Below are 18,092 nucleotides of genomic sequence, written 5' to 3' on the forward strand. Positions count from 1 at the left end.
CAAACTAGTAGGTGGAGTAGCGGTTATAATGGCTTAGTAGGGAATGGCCACTCCTTTTACATTTGTGGTACCTCTGCCTATAAGTGGCTACCGCATCGGTGGTATGGAAGCTGCTATCTAAGATATCTTGCCCCTCCCCTTCGTGTCCTCCCTAAACTGCCCCCTGGCCGCCCCAGACAGCGTAGATCTTTGTATGCCACCCCAGAGCCCATTACGGAAGGAGACAGGTTGGGTATGATCCTCCTCCCATCCTATGGGGTGGGACGGCTGGCTCAATTTTATCGTAGGCTCTCTATGTTTCTCACCAAGTTCGCCAATGAAACCTTGACCATAGAGAAAAGCCTTATCTCAGAGCTTTACCAGCTCCGGTTGCTGTCCCTGCAAAACAGACAGGCCTTAGATTATGTTTTAGCCTCCCAGGGCGGGGTGTGTGCCCTTATTGGGAGTGAATGTTGTACTTATGTCCCGGAAAACTCACAGGACATTAACAAGCATGTCCTGTCGGCCGAACAGGCTTTCGAGCAGTGGAAGGCCCAGGAAAGGGAACCCACGGTTTTCGATTCCCTTTGGAGTTGGTTGCCCGACCTGGGAGGACTGGGGGGGTGGCCTTGTGCTTCTCCTCCTCACAGGTGTGGTACTGTGCCTGGCCACCCTCCTCCTGATCGCTTGTTTTAAAATGCTCCTCCGTAAGCTTTGTGCCCCCCATTCCCCAAAAGTCCTGACATGCCCTCTCATTTATAACCCCAGCTCCATGGCACTCAATCGTATCTTGTCCACAGAATATGAGAAAACTCAGCCAAAGGCTTGTTGAGTCTTCTCAAAGGAGGGAGTTGTTGGTGTCATTAGGCATAACCCTAGGTAACTCGGGAGGGTGGAAGACCACGAGTGTCGATGAAGCCTTCCTGCACTAGGCCTAAATGAACCAAAGTCCTTGCATGTTTAAACTCTAATCGACCTCAAAAGCCAGATGCAGAAATTGGAATGTGTAACAGCCAGTTATCAGGTGCAGCACCGCTCATACCAGTGCCAAGCGGTAATAATGAGGCCTGCATACTTCTGGCTGAAAGGCAAAATAACAAATCAAAGGAAAGGGACAAGATAATAATTCAAGGAGAAGTTACTAACAAGCTGGACTTATAGCCGCCAAGATGATTTAACTGCTTAAATGTAATTGCTTGCTACTTGCTTAATGTAAACTATTACGGGGGGGGGAAGGGTGAAAGGGGGGGAGAAGGAAAAAGCTTAGCTGCAAAATGTATAAAAAGAGAAAAGCTGCTTATGATGGTGTGCTTGATCTGAGACGTCTCCTTGCACCACTTTGAGATCTCAAATAAACTTTGATTGCTTCTCCACCCTGGTGTGTTCATTGGCGCGAAGCACACCGGGCAACGAACCCCGCTGTTGCTTTCCTCAGGCACTCTGTGCCGGCAACACCAGTATCCTGTCTTCTGACAGTGGCCAATGCCAAGTGCCCCAGAGGGAATTAATAGAACAGGTAATCATCAAGTGATCTATTCCCTGTCGCCCATTCCCAGCTTCTGGCAAACAGAGGCTAGGGTCACCATCCCTGCCCATCCTGGCTAATAGCCATTGAGGGACCTATCCTCCATGAACTTATCTAGTTCTTTTTTGAACCCTGTTATAGTCTTTGCCTTCACAACATCCTCTGCCAAGGAGTTCCACAGGCATGTGCTCGCATTAGTCCTAGCTTGCCACTTGCCATGTCATTGTCAGATGGTAGTTTTCTGACGACATCGCCTCAGAGATTAATTTTAAAGAGGGATTTAAAGGTAGATAAAGTTATGGTTTGATTAATTTTGTTGGTGAGTTTTTCCCACTCTCACACAGTATCATGGGGAAAAACACAGAGGTGTTTGGCGGCGGGGGAGAGGGGAGGAATGCATTTACTCACTTAAACAGTGATTGCTTCAGAAGAGGAGTGTTTTTAATGTAGAAGTGGAGATGGGTTGCTCCCTAGCTGAGATAGGGCTGTGTGGCTTAAAACTGATCATTCTAAAAACAGACCTGTCAGCCAGCAAAGCTCAGGCTGGGCTCCCTGGATAAAAGAGTGAATCAAAACGGTTACAGCATAATTTGCACCAATTTGGTAGTGGTGTTCAAAAGCAAGGGAGTAGATAGGATGTAGCAGGAGAAGCAAATAACAGACAGGTGTAAACCAACACGACTTGTACCCCTTTCCTGCTTCATTTACATCCCATAGGTACCATACCCCACTGATTAAGTCACCAGTTAAATTGGACTCATTTTGTAAAGCAGAATAAACTAATAGTGTACAAAAGAGGTATCTTGCTTCAATATTTAATGTGTTCCAACCAGCTACCTACCCCAAACCAAACATAACATATGGTTTATATACAAGCTATGTAGTCAGAAGGTACAGCATGAACTGGCTGTTTGATCAGCTGTCACAGTGTGTAGTGGACTACACAGACTGCATTCAATGTTTGATCTCAATGGTCTAAACAGCATATAAAGACCATCTGGCTGACAAGCAGGAGGTTACAAAGACATCTTTTTTATCTCTTCCAACTGAATTACAAGGTAGGAGCTAAACAACATAATGGAAGAAGTTTATCTAGCAGAGGAATAAATACATTATTTGTACGATGAGCAGATGGGTTCGAGTTGGTTAAAACTTATCAGAACTTTTTGCCCAATTATAACATGGATCATCAAAAAGCGATAATCATTCTCACAACCAACAATAGAGGAGAGATACCAAGAGCCTCTACAGGGCCAGATTCTCCACTCCATTGCCTTGCACCTCATGGAACTGTTATATTGTGCAAAGTGGGTGTAAAGCAGGGGTTCCCAAACTTGGGCCGGGCCACTGCTTCCCGCAGCTCCCATTGGCTGGGAACGATGAACCGCGGCCACTGGGAGCTGCGAGCGGCCGTACCTGCGGATGCTCAGGTAAACAAAGAGTCTCATGGCCCACCAGGGGCTTACCCTGAACAAGCCGCGAACCAAGTTTGGGAACCCCTGGCGTAGAGTCTGTCCGGTTTGGCCAATGTACAATGTAACATTCAAAAACCAGTAGGAGAGCACTTCAATCGCCCTGGACACTCAATAACAGACTTAAAAGTGGCAATTCTTCAACAAAAAAACTTCAAAAACAGCCTTCAACGAGAAACTGCAGAACTGGAATTAATTTGCAAACTTTACACCATCAAATTAGTCCTGAATAAAGACTGGGAATGGCTGGGTCACTACAAAAAATAATTTTTCCCTTTGTTGATACTCACCCCTTCTTGTCAGCTGTTGGGAATGGGCCACATCCATCCTAACTGAATTGGCCTCGTTAGCACTGACCCCCCACTTAGTAAGGCAACTCCCATCTTTTCATGTACTGTGTATATATACCTGCCTACTGTATTTTCCACTCCATGCATCTGATGAAGTGGGTTCTAGCGCATGAAAGCTTATGCCCAAATACATTTGTTAATCTCTAAAGTGCACAAGGACTCCTCGTTGTTTTAGCTAGATTTCAGGTTCTGGACAACCAAGTACTATTGAGGCCATGTTTTTTTTTTCTGTCCTTCAATGCATTCTGTGCCAAACAATCATGATACAATTTTGTTGAGCAAACACAATTTTTGCAGGGACTACACACTAACATTATTATCAAGCAAGTTGTCTGAACTGACATAAAAAAAAGGCTTGTACTGCCTTTGTGAAGATATATGGGACGACCGGAGCTGTCTTGCCAAAAGTTTTCGATTTGTCAAAAAAGCCACATCCTATGTCTACACTGCAGCCTTCTGCAAGCATAGCGATGTTAGTCAGGTATGGGAAGAGATGTGATCCCCAACTGATATAGCTGTGCCAGCAGAAGCCCCTAGGACACACGCAGTTAAACTGGCAAAGCTGTTCTTTTACTGGTGTACCTTGTCTCGCTCTTGGGGGGTAGTTTTACTATACCATTACAAAGCACAGCTTTGCCAGTATAGCGGCATCCACACTAGGAGCGATGTGCTGGTATTGTATAATGCCATTCTTATACCAGTAAAGCACTCCTAATCTAGACATGGGCTAAGAGATTAAGGCATCAAAATTCCAGTGAATGAGATTTGGGTCCTAACTCCCTTAGGCTTCTTTAAAAATCCCAACCATAACTTCTAGACATTAGAACGTCTTTACAAGTGGCCCAGCTAAATCTGCTACATTCCATTCAGCCACGTGCAGAATTCCTACACAAATGCTTCAAATCTTGTGCAACATGATCTGTGACCACTAAAGTACAAAAATGTGGACAATTTATTTAAAAGAATCCTAAATGTTCACAGTTTAAATCACAAAGGTCTAAATCTTTTAGTCCTTACTCAGGTAACAATCCCATTGGCCTCAGTGTTATTTGGCTTTTTACCGGTTTTGCACAAGATTCTACACCACATGAAAATCCACTTTACACCACAGGAAGCACAATACACTGTATGATCAGTTTAGCAGCACGGCTAGATCATTATCAGCACACACTGCACATCTTCACTGCCCATACACTGACAATACAAATACACCGCTACCTTGATATAATGCGACCCGATATAACACGAATTCGGATATAACGCGGTAAAGCAGTGCTCCGGGGGGGCGGGGCTGCGCACTCCAGCGGATCAAAGCAAGTTCAATATAACGCGGTTTCACCTATAACGTGGTAAGATTTTTTGGCTCCTGAGGACAGCGTTATATTGAGGTAGAGGTGTAGCTTAACTGTGTGCTTGTGAGTGCACCAGGATACATTCTGTGCAAAGTAAAATTGAAGGAAGTTTTTCCACATACTGTCAACAGTTCTGGGGTTAACTACACCTCTGCCCCTTCCATGGTTTGCTCAAAGGTGCCCCTTTAGGGCTCAGGCCTCCAGACATCAACTCTCTATGGGCAGGTACCTGCATTCCTCTCCCTCCATACCAGAATTTTAGGGTTGCAGTCCCTGTGCAATTCACTGTGCGTATCCCACTGAGGTCTGTCCTGCAGTTCTGCCCCCACCTCCAACACCCAGGGGCTATGACAGGGTTACCAGTGACCAGCCAGCTTTTACAAAGCACAAAACATATATTTCGGACAAAAACATTACAATAACATAATAATAAGTCTACACAAATGCTAAGCCTATCAGGTGTCACCCATCTTCCACAGGGAGACCCTGGCAAGTTTCCGAAGTCCTTAAACCCCCTCCAGCAGGATTTTACCCTCTTGGTTAAAGTTTCATGTCAGTTTGTGGATCAAATGAAGACCCATCTTGGAGAGGATGACCAGATGTCCTGATTTTATAGGGACAGTCCTGATATTTGGGGCTTTTTCTTATATAGTCGCCAATTACCACCCCCCACCTCCTGTCCCGATTTTTCACACTTGCTATATGGTCACCCTAATCTTGGAGTCAGTTGGGACTGACACTTTATACACTTTGGGGCCTTTGTTCCCCAGGCTCTTAAAACAGGTAAAAACAGTCAATGCCCCTTTCCCCCGGGGGTAAAACTTCAAAGGCTGGGTAGCTGCATAATCGGCAATGGGACTTTTAATTAATCACCCCCTATTTATTCCATATTCCACAGGAAACCCACCTGGTGAGCCAGGAAAACAAAGACATGTATAATGCTTACTGATACAAGACTCTATGAATACTGCATGTGCCCCCTAGTGTCTGGCACATCTCAAAATAATAGTCTTTGAAGTTTCCATGCTTCCAATGTCTCACATCTGTCACACCCACTTTTAAGTTCTGTAACGTTACTGAGTAATGATTTTGTATGCAACATGGAATTTTGCCATTAAAATCAAAGTTCAGTGAGTTTCGATACAGTAACTACTATAAAACTATGATGAAATATTAGGACAAATGTATTCTTACAACTCAGGGAACCGGCCGAAAGGACAGTATCACTATCTTATCTTTAAGTAATACATATATTAACTACAGCTATCAGCTTTACTACAACAGAACCAAACCATGACAATGGGAATTTGACCAATACCACCCAGCTTAATTAAACTCTGATAGTTTTATAAGAAGAAACATTGACCTTATGATGAAACCACTTGCAAATCCTAAGCCAGATATGACGAACACAGGCATAGCTTTGAGACTAATGTAAAAACTTTGTAAATATTATCTCTATCTCTGTTTGCCAGGGGCTGTATGCTGCCTGGTTGGGGAAGGTTACCAAGCTCCTTCCAGGAATTAAAATCAGTGGGGGAGAGGGATAATTACTGCAGACCATAGGAGAGGTAGCCAACTCCAAAGAAAAGCAGCCCCTGGGATGAATTGCATATGCTACTTCAGACTGGTTCAAGAGACGCAGGGATCAAAGAAAGATTTTTGGTATAAAGTGTCAACTTAAACTCACCAAGAGGCCCTCATTTTCATCCAACAACTGACATTCCCCTTTGACCAAAGGGGAGAGGAAGCAAACCCTGCTGAAGGACATGAAGGACTGAATTTACTAGCGTTTCCATGCGGAAGAGGGGGGACCTCTGGTAAGCTTAGCATGCCATTAGACCTTTTATTGTTTTATCATATGTTTTTCTGCATAATGCTTTTGTCTTTGTCCTAAAATAAATGTACTGTGCCCTGTGTCAGGATATTTGGTCTCTGGTAAACCACTGTCTCAACCTTTGAGAGAGAGAATGATACTGCAAGTGCTGAGCTAGCTCAGATCTGTTGGGATGATCACAGTGAATAAAAGGGAGGCTGCAAATCCCCCATCTGGAAGTAGAGTCATGGGACTCTGCCTATAGAGAGATGATGATGGCTGGAGGCTTGAGACCTAAGGGGGTATCATGGAGTGAGGGAGAGGTGCAGTTACCCTGAAGATGTGACAAGTCCATCATTAGCTCATGCTGAAATTATGCAAACACATCCTTAGCTATTCATGTAATAAACTCCCGAATAGTTTATTGTACCATAAAAGTATTGGCAGCTTATTTCTGCTGAGACATCATTGCAGTATGAACCTGCAGTGCTCAGGTTTTCTTTTCTATACACCGCTACCTCGATATAACGTGACCCGATATAACACGAATTCGGATATAACACGGTAAAGCAGTGCTCCGGGGGGGGCAGGGCTGCGCACTCCGGTGGATCAAAGCAAGTTCAATATAATACGGTTTTACCTATAATGCGGTAAGATTTTTTGGCTCCCGAGGACAGAGTTATATCGAGGTAGAGGTGTATGTGTACAACAAACAAGCCACCTCAGCTTCTGGCCACAATTCCACTCTTTGGACTCTTTGGACTGCATCCTATCCACTTACCAGCTGTATCTTGGGGACTATCAAACTAACAAGATCTGTTTTGGCAATCCTAGCAAGGGTGGCGTAGAACCTTTTACTATGTGTTTGTACAGCACCTAGCAAAATGGAGACCTTACCTTGACTAGGAACTCTAGACTTTACTACAATCCAGATATAAAATAAATAATGATAATAATAATGATAAAATATGGCACTTGGTGTCTGCAGCTGTCATAACAACATTCATTACAACTGCACACAAAGAGAAGACATCACAGAGAACCACAGTGCTTAAGTGTCTGGGAGCTAAGAGCGGGATCGATAGCTGCACGCGGAAAAATATGTCCCTAGAATTATTGTTGCTAACCAGAAATTAAAGAGAGATCAGTGTTCCCAGAGGCACAGAACTGGATCTGTTGGTGACCTCTTGACTTCTGCGGTTTTGATAAAAACTAAGAGAAGAGAGAAAGAGAAAACAGAAAGGAGAAAGAAAGTTGAAAGGGAGACAGGACAATGTTGCAACTCATTTGTGCCCAAGGTGGTAAAGTAAATTGCCTTTACATGTACCTCACTGGAAACATACCATTCAGATTAGTTACTATTTATCTATGACTATCTCTGAGACCCCTCAAAAAAATCCTCAAAACATTTAACATAGTGTCAGCCCTGATACAATTAGAATTTCTAATGACTAGCTGCAAAGACTGCAAATATGCAAGATGTTTGTGCACAGACATGCCATAATAAAGGCAGTTTTACTGAGAATCCAAACTTGCTGACCACTTGATCAAATGGAGACCTTTAATATCAAAGCCCAGAATTAGAGCTGAATCAGAGTCTGGAAAATCTACTGACATTAAATTAGGGTTGCAATTTGAGTCTTAAATAAATAACGAGCTGAACTTTGAGACAAAGTTGAGACAGTCTTTCCTCTGCCCAACCCTACTTTCTAAGAAAACTCAGCTCTAGAATCTAGAACGCATCTTGCTTACCTTTGCTCTTTTATAGTCTGAAGGCTGACTGATAACTTTCCCAATATGTGGGTTCTAGCTTTCCCAGTTTTGCAACACATGCTCAGTGTGTGTGTACACGCACATTTTTTGTACATAGTTGCCTACTGCAGAGCAGAGACCCAGTTAAAAGTGTTATTTAAAATAGTGTAGGTCAGTGGTCCCCAATGTGGTGCCCATGGGCACCATGGCGCCCGCCAGGGCATTTATGTGTGCCCGCCTAGTGCCCAGCAGGGGAGAGAAGCCACGGCCCAGCGCCTGCCGGGGACAGAGAACTCCAGGGCTGCAGGCTGCGGGCGCCCGTGTTCTCGGTCCCTGGCAGGCACTGGGCCGCAGCTTAAGCCTCTTGATCACACTTATAATGAAACTCCGCTTTTGATTTAATTCTTTAAAGTTATGTACATGTGCTTATTAAAAGTTGGTCTATCGGAGCACTTAAAAAAATTGAAATAAATACATAAAAATAAATTATAATGGACCCCCAGCAGTGCAGAGCATAAGTGGGCTCTGCTGTGCTATTATTAAAAAACAAGTAGAAGTATTTATTTTGTATTAAATAAGCAAAGTGACACCTTATTAGCTGATATTGAATGTTGATGCCAAGCAAGATAGAGAGGCAGATCCAATATTGAATGAGAGAAAGAAGCTGAATAGGGCAGAAGAACTAGTCATATTATTTGCACACTTTTTTCTCCAAATGAAGAATTAGCATTTAGTTCAATAAAATATCAAAACACTGCGTTCTAAGCTTGCTGTGTTTAGTATACAGTAAATATTTGTTCAATTTGTCTATTCAAAGTGCATTTGCTTTTCTCAGTTGTTAATTACATTGTTAATATATCCCAGATTCCCTAATTTCCACTTTGATTACATAAGAAGTAGTTTACACTAACACTGTGTAACTGCACCTATTATCTTGACACACACTAGGAAAAAGGAGTTTTTATTCCCTTCAACTGCAACATAGTGATATTTACTCTGCATCCGAGAGCTGTAATGGCACTATTGCAAATGATTCTAAAATACCACTAGGAGATCATTTATCAAACTTAATTTCTTACTTACTGATGGTCAAAAGTAAGCTTAAATATGTAACAATTCCTTGTGACCGTCCCAGGAATGTCTGCATTTCTCTGTGCAGGTCTAAAGATTGTAGGGTTTCTGATCACTTGAACTATGAGATGCTGGATGTAATACATAGATGAAAGGGTCACTCTTGACCACCAGTGCCTTTTCAAACTGTAAGTGGTTTCTGCAGCAGGACCAAGGACTTGAGAGAGCATTTTCAAAGAGTACATGATGCCGTGCTCTGTTTGTGTGGGCTCTGGGTGTGTTCTCTTGGCTCTCCATAACTTCACCCTTTGTGGTACAACTTCAGTTGCAGCCCAGGCCAGTGATTCCAGAATGAATAGCTGTGCTGCTCATCCCAAGTGGGAGAAAGAAGAGATTTTTTAGCACTTATGCAGCCAGAATTTTTAAGGCCCTGTTGGAAGATGTTGATGATAAACAATCTGATCTTATCTTGCACACAGAAGTACGATGGCTGAGCAAAGGTAAAGTTCTTGCACGTTTTTTAAGCCTAATTGAAGAGATCAAAGAATTTCTGAAGTCTACAAATCAAAACTTTGAGCAACTAGAAGACTCCAGCTGGTTAATGGACTTGGCTTTTCTTGCCGACATCACTGACAAATTGAACATTTTAAATCTTGAGCTCCAGGGAAAAGACAAACATGTGGCTCAAATGATAGGTTCTGTAAAATCATTCAAAGCAAAACTGATCTTGTGAATGTCACATATGAAGACGAAGTCTCTCGTACATTTCCCAAGTATGAAGAAAATGGTATGTGACAGTGATTTTAACCCATCATCATTTGTTATCCACATTCAAACACTTCTGGAACAATTTGAAAAGAGATTTCAACAGTTCACCATCATTGAGCCTGTAGTTGCCTTTCTTGTGAATCCTTTTACTTGCCAAATAGAGGTAACAGAAATGGCTACATCAATTGCGAGTCTCATTCAAGTAAGAACAGAAGACGTGGAACTGGAGATTTTGGACCTTCAAAATGATATTGTTCTAAAATCCTGCGCAACAGATGAAAACTTTTGGAATCTGGTTGACCGACAAAAAGTTTCCTGCCTTAAAAAATGTAGCACACAAAATAAAATCTTATTTCGGTTCCACTTATCTATGTGAAGTTCTGTTTTCAACAATGAACATCATAAAATCAAAATACAGATCTTGGCTTACAGATGCCCATCTTGACGATTGCTTACAAACGGGAATATCATCCTACTCTCCCAACTACGAAAAATTGGCTGAAGAAATGCAGTGCCAAAAATCACACTGACTTTATTAGAAAAACCACGTGAATTAATGATACCTATTTTCCATTAAGTGCTGATGAGCGCGTATGATTAACTTGTGTTTAACTTTTTTTCATATTTGTTTGTTTGTTTATTGAAATCCAGATACAAGTAACAATACAAAGAATATTTTTAATTAACCATAACTGGCTATGTTAAAGTAAGAATAATAAATATATTTGGACCAGCAGTTCAACAATGATTTACTTTTTTAAAATAAATAAGATGAAAACTGTTTATGATATTTATTTTGTAAAAACTCCTTAATTTTTCTTACAGGTAGATAAAGAGCAAATTCACATGGTAAGGTGAAAGAGTAATTGCCGAATAATTTAATTAATACCTTTACATGTAAAATTACCTTTTTTATCTTATGGATTCATACATTATGTAATATTAAATATGATGTTTTTCGTATTATTTAATATACAAATACAAAATAAGCCTTGAAAAATTGTTGGAGCCCGCCACACTCTTCTGAAAACATGAATGTGCTACTGGCCACAAAAAGGTTGGGGACCACTGGTGTAGGTCATTAGAAAGATGCAGACTTTTGTGCTTCTACACAGGGGTTGGCAACCTTTTAGAAGTGGTGTGCCAAGTCTTCATTTATTCACTGTAATTTAAGGTTTTGCGTTCCGGTAATACATTTTAAAGATTTTAGAAGGTCTCTCCCTATAAGTTTATATTATATAACTAAACTATTGTTGTATGTAAAGTAAATAAGGTTTTTAAAATGTTTAAGAAGCTTCATTTAAAAATAAATTAAAATGCAGATCTTATCAGTTTAGTGTGATCCTTGCCCTTGCTTTTTCTTGCTGAGTTTTCCAATGTCTGGCAAGTATTTGGATACTTTAAGCTGCACACAGGCTTCTGAGTGATCAGTTGTTAACCGGCTCCCAAGAGGGACAGACGACAGATTTCATTTGTGAAAATACCTGTTCACACAGGTATGTGGATCCAAATGCTGAAACCATTGCAAACGCAATTTTCTTCAAACAGTTAAATTTCTCTGGCAGGGAAGTCCAGCAGATCAGAATAGAGGCCCCATGATCTCTCTCGGTTGCTTCAAGTGCACTCCGCAGATCTCCAAAACTTTGATGCCCACAATTCTGAGCTTTCTTAGGAGCTGACATTTTGTCAAATGTCCCCCTCAACTCAGTGGGGGGGGGGGAATGGCGACAGAGGGCACGCACAAGGTCAAACGCAGTACGCTGTTCCACGTGGCCTGATATAAGCAGCAAACCAGGACTTAAAAATATCCCAGTGGCCTGGAACAATTTTTAAGGTGGGGGTACTGAGCTGCGTCCCCTCTTGCCCCTATCTGCACCCCTCACTGCCCGAGGCTGGGGCCAGTGGGCCACAGCTGGGGGCGGCTGCAGAGTGCTGGGCCGAGGCCAGGAGCAGAGCCCCGAGCCGGTGGCCAGTACCCCAGGCCGGCACTGGGCTGAGCGGAGCCGGCGGCCGGGACCCTGGCTGGCAGGGGGCTAGTGACCAGTATCCCAGGCTGGCAGCGGGCTGAGTGGGGCCAGCGGACGGGATCCCGGCTGGTAGGGGGCCAGCAGCAAGTACCCCAGGCCAGCAGTGGGCTGAGTGGGGCTGGCAGCCGGGACCCCAGCTGGCAGAGGGCCAGCGGCCGGAACTCCAGACCGGCAGCGAGCTGAGCGGGACCAGCGGCTGGTATCCCAGGCTGGCAGCGGGCTGAGCGGGGCTTGCGGCTGGGTCCCAGCTGGTAAGGGGCCAGAACCCCAGACCGGCAGCAGAGCCTCCGGGACCAGTGGCCGGCGGCCGGGACCCCAGGCCGGCAGCAGAGTGCCACTGAAAATCAGCTTGCATGCCGCCTTTGGCACACGTGCCATAGGTTGCTGACTCCTGTTCTACACTGTGGGTGAAATCCTCTTCCATTGAAGCTAATGGCAAAGCTCCCATTGACTTCAATATGGCAAGGATTTCACCCTGTGTCTTTAATATTATATTAAAGTACCGTGTTGCAAGCTATCTTGCTGTGTAAGGAAAATGTCCTTTCAGAAAATATTAAAACTAAACTCCGTCTAGTGATCAGTGTCCTTATAACCTCGTGAATAAATATTACTGGTTAGTTCTTGGCTTGATTTGAATGAGACTGTTGTCCAAGGGGTAACAAGTTGAGTAAGTGGTATAAAACCATATGTACACTGATACTAACTTTGTAGTGGTGAGTAGATATTGTGATGAAGGAAAAGGAGAAATTGGATAGAAAGACCACATGGCCCACCAGAGGTCTTATTGAACCTACATGACCTCTGTTCAATGTGGATAAAAATCAGTTACTCCCACTGAAATCAATGAGAATTAGGCACCTAACCTGCTTACGTGTTTTTAAAACTCCCACTAGGCATCTACATCTTTAGGCACCCAAAAATCTCTGAAAATCTGGCCCATGGTGACCAGGAACAATCCATCGATTCACCAACTACAATTAATACTTCCTTTGTTTAATAAATCAGTTAGTTTTAAATGCAAAATTTATTGTGATAAACTTTTTTTCTCAATGATCCAACACATTTAAGCTAGCTTTATTTATCTACCGTAATAGAAAACAATTTTAAAATGTTGTTTTTCTCCATTTTTAGTTGAATGCCAATTTCCATCCAAATGCAGCTTGACAAAAATCCAAAGTAATTAAAAATAAAATCTAATAAATAAGAAATGCAAGAGTCACCATTTTCTAACTTAGTAAGAAATGTAAAAATTCAGACTCTGAATAAAATGTATATTATACAATATAATTCCTCAAATAAGTGTATATAGATATAATGTAACTTCTTGGTAAGCAAAAAGAAGTGCCAAATATAGTGTAAAGGCTAAATTGAGTTGCAAATAAACATGTTTTAATGATTATACCAACCAAAGAGAATGAACCTTTCTTTAGGTACATTATTAAAAAGTACAGATGCAAAACAACATTAAAATCAATTGTTTATATCAATGTTTCCTGCTGCTTATTTAAATCACAATTAAAATTATTGACTGACTTTGATTTAAATCAATCCATCTTGCTCTGTTAGCAAATCTGGATCAGATTAGTAATGTTGACTTGGCTAGTCAAGCATACGTAAGAATGCAGAAAGGTGCTTTAAACCTGATAAATGCAAGGTCTTTCTGCCACGCAGTAGCATAAAAACACAGATTTAAAAATTATTATGTCATCTAATCTATCCCACTGTCAGTGAAGGATTATTCCACATAGTGCTTCATCTGCTATTTCATAAAATGTTAGACACCACTGATGAGTTGTCCATTCTTAATAAAATGTTCTATTATCAGATCCTTGAAAGTGAAGTGAGACTGATTAATAGCTTTTAGCCTAAGCAGATTGATGATGTGAAGCCTCCTTGTATAATTCACATGTGTACTCTCTCTACCTTTATGCGCTTTTGCAGTCCATAACACTGGCATCAGTCATTATAGACAAAAGATGTGGATTCTTCCAGTATGTGTATCCAAAAGAATCACCATTGAATTCTTCATACAAAGAGTAGGTCTTCTACCTTATTCTTTTTTTTTTTAAGTGCCAATCACCATAGCATGTAGATGCCAAATATATCATAAATGAAGTAATTTCTATTTTCTATGTGCAGAGTCAATGAACATTGTTTGTCTAATAATGTCGTATATTCTGAATGCTTTCTCATGATGATGATAATGTAAAAGCTTTTCCTGCTGATGCATCTATCTGAGCCTCCAGACATTACATCTTTTGCAATTATAGTGGAAGACATTTTCAAAATCCACTAGCAGGCCCATTGATTGAAACAGGCCCACACATTTTGCCTATTTGACATGTGCATGATTACCAAGTCATCCTGATACAACATAATAGTCCTGTTTCCTGCCAAGGTTTATTGCTGGTTACTACATCATATTTGTGAATATACAAGGAACCACTGAGAGGCCAAATGTCAGGTTCCAGATATTTAGTCTCATTTCACTTTGTGGTGAAAATGAAGGTAACTGAGGACAAAAGGAAGAACCTTTGATGAAAGAGAGCAGTGGGAATGTGGATGTAGAGGACCATTAAATCTAATGATGCTAGAAATTCCCTGGATCAATGGGTATCAGAGCCGACATAATTGGCATTCTGAAGGACTACACTCACAGGGACTGCTTCACCCATTTAAGGTTGTTTCATCCACCCTAATATTTTTAAACAGTGAAATATCTGGCATAAATATCTTATAAATTTACTTTGGATATATTTACATTAATACTGCTCTCATCAAAGATATTTAATGATGATAAAAAATGTCATCGTCCCGCCTCCCACTCCCCGCTAAGTGTGATATCAGGAAAGTCTAAATTACTTTCCAGGACAAAAGAGGTAAATAAGCTTAGATCATCTATAGTCCTGCTGCAACATACACCAGTTTATCCTTGAACAGTGACAGGTTATCCTCTTCTGAAGTCTTCTGATAAATGGGATGAACATCATCATATATTACCTCTAGTACATCTGACCTGCTTTCATAAAGAACATTTTTATTGGATCACAGATATAGTGAGAGCTATAGCAAGTACGCAATGCCTTCAAGCATCATATAAACAGTAAACAAGTCTTAGGAGAAAGAGGAGGATAGTCTCATGGTACCATCATGCTCTAAATATCTAGAATTATCTTATAGATCCAAAATTTTGGTTGGATTTTTTTTCTTCCAATAGTTTTTGGTTTAAACAAAGTGGACATGTCAGGTTTCTCATGCTGAGAAAGAAAAGATACCTCTGCCATGATGTTAGCTTAAAGATTTATAATCTCTTTTATCCCAGCCTCTTTTAAAGCCAAGAAACCACCTAAATTTCATTCTTAAAGCAATCTGAACAGCGAGAAATGGCAAACGAAGACTGTTCTGAAAACACTACTGGGAAATTTAGAGAAACTGTTACACTCTGAAGAGATTAAAAAAAAACCATGCAAAGTAGTTATTGCCACTGGTATCACATAAATTAAGGCTCTCAGCAGGTATGATGGGAGCCCCATTGCTTTTCTCATAGTTGTCTCCATCTTTCTGTCTAGGAGTCTCTTCAGAAGCAAACAGCTGAGTCTAAAGTAAGAGACGAATCTATCTCCAAGAGAGTTTAAGCTTTCTTACACCTCCTGTGCGAAATTTTTGTTTCGTATCAAACGACATTATATAATGTACTGCCTGGTGCTTTCACGAATACATTTTTAATTCAGGAGAACTTCTTCCCGAATAGAGCCCATTTCTTTAGTCACTCCATGCACAGAAACTCCAATGACTTCAGCAGAAGTTCTACCCTCAGAATAGAATCTGACCCTTAAAAACTGCAAGATGAACAGCCACCCAAACTCAGACCTAGGGTGTCAGGCAGGCTTGGACTTGGGCGGCTAGCCCAAGCCACCACCTATGCCACCACATCTGTACTGTTCTTTGTAATGTGGTAGCTCAGGCAGAGCTAGCGCAAGTCTGTGTACCCTGGCTGGGAGGCTTGCTTCCCACTGCACTGTAGTTATACCTGAAGGATATGGAGAAGAGCAGATTTTCATTACTGAGTTAGGAGCTGAATCATCCAGCTGTTTAGTTTTATTGTTTGCTTTTCAACAAACTTCTATACTAAAAGAGCGTAAAATGATTAAACTGGGCGAGTAGCATCTTGGGTTAGAATCTCCTCACCTTACTAGGAGGACACTGACTGTGATGGCTCTGAATTATAAGGAGCTGGCAAAGTTGTGGACTAAGATCTAATAGATCCTTTCCATCCCTAAAGGTTGAGAATCTCCTATCTAAATCTAGATGTGAAGAAGCCACGATGAATGGAGCTGCTTGACAAGGGTGGCTAGAGCATTATGGATAGGCATTCTTTTAAAGCATTTGTATGCATCTAAATAACAAACATTGTGGGAAGGAATCTGTTTTGTATGTTTGCTCACATTGCTAGATCAGCACTGCAAATGATGCATTTCCACCTGTATTTTGCCTTCTTTTTCGCTGGTTTCTATAACTGCTAAATCAAGGATAGTTCAAACTTTTACTGACGACTTCCTGAGCATTTTGCCTCAGTGGGTCTAATGATGCCTGTCTCACCAGAAGACATGAAAAAACTGAGGAATAAGAGATTTGGCTGCTATTCCTGTAGTGTGAAGGCAATGCCTTTGTGGAGGAATGACCCATCCAATCTGGATTGGGGACAAATCTGGACTCAGTAACGTGACTTGCTTTAAAGTTGATCTGTTCCATTTCCCAATGGAACCAACACAACCGCACAGCAACTGGCACTAAGTGACACTCTATTTGGTGTTCTCAACAGGAGCATGGAGACATAACTATTATTTTATCATTCAAAAGTGTGGTAGGTGCTTCTCAAACAAGTATAAATACAAGGTCACTGCCCCAAGAATTTTAAAAACTAGATAGAAAACTCATAGGTGGAAGATGGCTGGTAGGAAATAACTGAAGATAAATGAGTGAGTGGAAGTGTTTAATATCTTGCTTGGTTCTACTTTCTTTGTGGATGTGCATGTGTGTGTTATTTTGCTAACATCTCTTGGGCCTGGTCTACACTACGACTTTAATTCGGATTTAGCAGCGTTAATCCGAATTAACCCTTCACCCGTCCACACTACAGAGCCAGTTAATTTGAATTAAAGGGCACTTAAAATCGATTTCTGTACTCCACCTCGACGAGCGGAGTAGAGCCTAAATCGATTTTGTTAATTCGAATTAGGGTTAGTGTGGCCGCACACCACCGAATTAATGTGGTTAAATTAATGGGGTAGTGTGGACGCACACCACCGAATTAATGTGGTTTAAAACCGAATTAATGTGCTTAGTGTGGCCGCGCACAATCGAATTTATACAACCTGTTTCCCAAATTCGAATTATCTAAATTCGGATTAATCCCGTAGTGTAGACATACCCTTGGAGTGCAGGACTAGCGTTATTTGGCCAAGAGAAGGTAGAGTGTTTTGGAGAGGGACTGACTTAATCCTTATAATGACAAAGCAAAGTGGTTCCTTGCAACCCCCATTATTTATTTCTGTCTGCAGGTAGCAAAGAAGGAAGCCATTGCTTGAACAGCATAAACCACCTCGTCTCTGCCTGGGTTTTGACCGTTCTTTCTGAATTTATTACAGAAGCTGTACCGGAATTACACACAAATGTTCCCATGGCAACAATGAAAAACAAGGTTATATTATAAACAACCTGTTTATGTCGTGCTGAACTCTCTGAAGTCACTCATTAAGCAGAAGGGACCCATAGCATTGATGCTGTCTAAAAACTTGCTACTGAAATCTGTTTCATTTGGAAACTACAGTAAAAAGTACTATAATAGCCTTTCAGTGTGAAATAAGGTATCAGTTAAAAATTAGCCAAATTCTCAGAATCATTCTTGGTTTACAAAATACTGGTGATTTCTTTTTGCTGACAGTTTAAAAAAAATCAGCTAACAGAAAACTGCAGACAT

This window comes from Terrapene carolina, unplaced genomic scaffold (genome assembly GCF_002925995.2).
Source record: "Terrapene carolina triunguis isolate 2854851 unplaced genomic scaffold, T_m_triunguis-2.0 Scaffold24, whole genome shotgun sequence".
Classification (NCBI taxonomy): Eukaryota; Metazoa; Chordata; order Testudines; family Emydidae; genus Terrapene; species Terrapene triunguis.